This window comes from Atta colombica, unplaced genomic scaffold (assembly GCF_001594045.1).
Source record: "Atta colombica isolate Treedump-2 unplaced genomic scaffold, Acol1.0 scaffold386, whole genome shotgun sequence".
Classification (NCBI taxonomy): Eukaryota; Metazoa; Arthropoda; class Insecta; order Hymenoptera; family Formicidae; genus Atta; species Atta colombica.
The window spans coordinates 11,285-17,040 of record NW_017259495.1 but is presented as its reverse complement, the minus strand read 5'-3'; positions in this window follow the sequence as shown (position 1 = coordinate 17,040).

Genomic DNA, 5,756 nt, shown 5'->3' with positions numbered 1-5,756 from the left:
TTAATAGACTAATTATTTGAATAATTGATCAATTATTTATTTAATTTTACTTTATTCTTTAAACAATACTAATATTTTCGGAATAAAATAATTTAGAAAACAATATTTTATTACAAAATTTTAATTTAATTTTCTAAAAGTAATTATTTTATTAAATTTATTAAGTATTTTATTTTATTTTATTCACAAGACCGAGTTTCTTTCGATTTACTTATTTTTTCCCTTGGGAAGAAAACACGAAAAAATTCTTTTTTGTCTTGCGTAAGACTAGATAATATTACGCGAGAATGATCCTCTCACGCGCGTATACTTGTCCCATGAAAGTCTCGACTCAAGCTCTTACGTTTTTCGATTTGCTCAAGAGGAATCGAAATCCATACATTATTTCTTGGCGAGCCAAACCAATGCTCAATATGACGCTGCTGTTGGTCTGAAGTCGATAATAATAAAGAAAAGCTGACGACCCACGATTTTCTTTACCTGTACCGTCTGTACCTATAGGCCTGTAACGTATATATGCAGCGGAGTATAAGGGAATAATAAAAAGAAAAGCAGAAGCAACAAGGATACACACTTTTTATATGCATGATTTATAAGTTTTAATTTTTAATATTAAAGGAGATATATACCACATGTTGTATGTGTGAATGAATTATTAGTTATTTAAATTGATGTTTAAAATATCAAATCTGGGCTTCTCATTTTTCTATAACTTTTTCCTCTATAACTTTTTCCCTTTGCACCATATTTTATGTTCTGTCTCTCTATTAAAATATGTATTTTTTTAATTTGTAAAACAAAATTTAAGAACTTCAAAATTTAAATGAATAAATGGTATAAAATTTCACATGATTAAAGGTTAACAATATGTAGAAATAAAATGAATAAAAGAGCACAAAATATTTTCAAAAATATAAAATTATTGAAATAAATATACAAAAAATTTTAAAACATTAAATTCATAAATATATCAGTAAAATGAGTTAATATTTGAAAGCGTAAATGTATCAAAAGTACGAACATACAATTGATATTACATTATTATTATTATTATTATTATTATTATTATTATTATTATTATTATTATTACTTTATCATTGGGCTGATCATCGCACGGATATCTCGTGTGCAATATCTTCAGAAAATCATCTTTTGTAATGAAAGATTCAATATCATTCGTATTTGTCCTAGATTAAATATTTTCCTTAGTAAATCGTACATTTTTTTTCATCAATTCTTTATTTTCTTTTGATCTCGCTTTCTTCTCAATACCTGTCTATTGTCTCCTTTAGTGTTGCTCCTTGGAGTTCCAGACGATGTCTAAAAGCGTAATGAGTAAGGATAAGAAATAAGGAATAGAAAATAAGGAATAAAGAATATGGAATTAAGATAGCTTTCATGTATTTTTATAAGTGTTTTTATTTTATTTTTATAAATATTTTATAAATGTATATATTTATTTTTTATTATTATTATTTCTCTTTATTTATTATTTATTTTAATGTCGCAATAAAATTATTGCAATATTACATTGTAATATATCACAATGTAATATCTCAGTAGTATTTACGTAATATTGCATTGCAAATTATAAATTATATTCAATTATATCAATTATATAGCATGTAATATTACAGTAAGATTATAATATTGCAATGTTACTGCTGTATGGATAATTGATATAATTGAATATAATTTATAACTTGCATTTTTGAAGACATAACAGCTTTTGTCTGAAGATGTAGTTTTTTCGTTCGATGCTGGCGGAGCCGTTATTTCGTCGAATATCTCCAGAGCTGACGAATCTTCGTTTGATGCTGGCGAAGATACTGTATAAAGATGCAATATTGGGATAGCATCGGGACATAACTTTCTCATTTTTGGCGAATAACCCAGTAATTATTGCTACAAGAGCATCGTAAAGCATGCATCAGAAAAATGCTTCGAACATATCCTAGCTGATCCAAACAAAATTTTTATTTATAAAAATATACTCATGATAAGGTCGTAAGCAAATTGATCAATCACAATTGAATCTTTTAAAATATAGGAGTTAAAATAAAAGCGTTTTAAAATGTTAAGACTAAAATCTTTGTGATGGCTTTAATAAACCAATAATATCCTGAAAAAAAATACAATATTTCCATGCAATATAACTTACATATTTTGAAGAAATATTTTCTTTTCCGCATACGTGACGCCGAAAGTAAGTGACCGCCCTGATATCATATAATGAGGTGTCTTTGTGGAAACAGAATTTTTCCACTCCTCCTAATATTTTTATTTATTAACATTTTAAATAAGCTATTTTATAAATAATTGGGTTCTAAATAACCACTGCTCCCAATCGAAATTTTATATAGAATGTTCGAAAAATCGCTTGCAATATTTTGGGACCTAAAAAGAAGGAAAAAAATTATATAAAGATAAGTCCGGAAATAAGTAGTTTCTGAGTATAGCCATTTTTATGTTAAAAAATTGTAATTTATTTTTTATAAATACAATCATAATTTATTTTATAGTGTTTTAACATAAATAACTACATTTCAGAATATTTTGACATTACCCAGGATGGACTACGTGGAGGCATAATTCGCTTGGCAGTAAAAAAAAAAATTTTTTTTAATAAAAAAAATAAAAAAAGAGAGCTGTCAAGCGGACTGTGCCCCTACATGATGCATCTTGGGTAACGCCAAAATAGTCCGAAATGTAGTTATTTATGTTAAAACACTATGAAATAAATTATGATTGTGATTATGAAAAATAAATAACAATTTTTTTAACATAAAAGTGGTTATAACTCGGAAACAACTTATTTCCGGATTTATGTTCATATAGTTTTCTATTCCTTCTTTTTAAGTCTCGAATCACTTCCCGAAGTGTTGTGGACAATTTTCCGAAGACTCTGATACAAGTTGTTTTCGATATGGGGAATATAAAGTGCGCATAGTACAATTTCGAGAGATAAAAAGAACTTTTTTTAATGACAAGATTTATCGACTGGAATTTATTCTACAGTAAGCAAGAAACACGTTAGATCAATATTTTAATATTGATTTTATGTGAATTTCATTAATATTTCATCTAATATTTTATAAATGTGATTACAATATTATCTAATCATTTGATATTTACAAACCTTTAAGAAATTATTTAATAATATAAAAATTTATACATATACATATATTTTGTAAATTTAACACAGAACGTTGTATTATTAAATGTTGATGTATTGGATTGTCCGAAAAATTTGTGCCGCAAAAGATTTAAATTTAATAAATGAAATTAAAAATTTAAATCTTCTGCGTTTCAATTTTCCTTCCAAAATCGGCATGAACTTTCCGGACAACCCAATATAAATGTTCTTTTCAACGTTGAAAATCTTGGTCTTATCACAAAAAAAAATTTTAAACTTTTCAAAAAAGATGATTCTGTAAAAATAGGGAGTATACTTTTTATGTTAAATAATAACTATTCAATAAAATAAAATTTTTATACAACATAACTTTATTGATTTATTAATATAACTTTGTAAATATAAAACATTAATTAGTGATCAGAATTTTTTAATTTTAACAGAAGAAAATAAAAGTTGCATATTCGGAAAGTAAGGTTACAATATTTTACAAAAATCGAAAAACAAATTTTTATTAATAAAATTTATATCATATTACACAAATAAAGCACTATTTTTCCATGTAATTGCTATTCCAAGCATCTGGTGAACCGTGGTATCAACTTTTATATTTCTGTGTCAAACATTTCTGCCATCACCTCTCTTGACCGTTCACACATGGCATCCTTTATCTCTTCGTTAGTAGAAAAATGTTTCTCTCTCATGTATTCTTTCAAAGGTAAAAAGAAAAAAGTCACTTGGTGCTAAGTCAGGACTATGGGCAGGATGATTCAGAATATCCCAACCAAAACTGAATGGCGATTACATGGAAAAATAGTGCTTTACTTGTGTAATATTTCATAAAAATTTTATTAATAAATATTCATTTTTCGATTTTTGTAAAATGTTGTAACTTTACTTTTCTAATATGCCTCATATATTGTGAACATAATATATACAAGTACGTTTCTGCCACAAATATGCATAAGAGATCATTAGTAAAAAGGATCTCTTGACTAAGAGGAAAATCGTCTGTTTTTACCGATTAATTGCAATGTTTGTAAACGAATATTGCATATATTATTTTTACAGATATGGAAATTCTTTTCAAAATCAAAGTAAGACCCAATAATACTAATCTAGTATAGAATTTATGTTATGAATGACAAACATTTTTTAAATTGGAATCTTTTTTATCATTTCATAGTTCAATTCATATTGGTCATCATCCAGAACTATTAAGTTGTAACAACATTTACTTAACATATATAAACTCTGCAATCAGTACTTACAAAGTTGAAAGTTAACTAATAGAATATACGAAAAAATATCGAGTTTTTAGAAATTATATTTATACATCCAGTTCTATACAATACCGTTTTACAAAAATTTATGTGTATGTGTACGTGAGATATAGCAATGTGTAATGATGTGTCGATGACACGTAGCTCGTATGTATGTAAGTCTTATTGAATCGATAAAACAAGAATTCGGGTTCAGTATTCATTTTTAAGATCCCCCTAAAGTTCATATCAGACTACTGACTTTGCAAGCGTGTTCGATTGTCTACTCTGACTGTCGATCTATAGTGAACTAGTCAATCAATTGTTAATTGTAATTAGATCATTATAGGCGGTAGTCAGCTAGAGTTGGCAATCGAGTTTGCCTGCCAGAATCGATTTGATACAGGCTTAGAACTCTTTAGCAATTCTCTGTTATCTTTACAAACTCTATATGTATTTGTATATGTATAATATGTATATAATATATATATTTATATTAATGTATATAAATATAAAATTTTGTAAGTAGTGAGTATTTCGCCTGGTTTCATATTTCAGTTTTATATTTTAGTTAACAGTTTTTTTTCTTCCTTTGCAATAGTTGTAAAACTATAAACAATCAAATTGTTTAAAATGAATAAAATTATATTGAATTAACAATTTTTTAACAGAATCAACAGTTAGTTATTTTTGTCCTCAATCTAAGGATTGAATTCGGAATTCGAACGGAATTCGATTTCTGTATTCACATTTTTAAAGTAATCTGAATATTTATTCGATGACATTTTCCTTAACAATTCTATATTGCGACAAAAATATATATTCGCTTTCCAAAAATATTTAATTTAGATTTTTGGATTGAAAACGGAACATCATCAATTTTTATATTTTTTGGTTTTTAAATATAAGATTTTTTCAAGTTATATCAAGCTAGTCTATCTTTTTAAAAAGAGTATATTGAGCTTCAATAAGTGCAAAGTAAGAGTGCACTGTTTCACTCAGAAAGAGTACGTTTATTTTTGAAACAGTATAAATAATAGCCCTAATTACAATAGAGAGAATAATTTGTAGGTAAAAATAAATGGTTGTAAATAGTTGAGATTACAATAAAAAATGCAGTATATCGACGAGATAAGAATGTCATATAATTTTTTAAATGTAAGTATCAGTTTCATGTAAAATTAATTAACTTTAAGGATGTATTGCAACAAATTATTCTTTAATTTATTTTTAAATGTTTAAAAACATATTAATTAAACTATACTATTAATTAAAAAATAATTTATTGCGTTTACTAGTCAAAGAAAATCTTAAAATTACTTCTCTTTGAGAATATTATTGTATATAATAATCAAAAT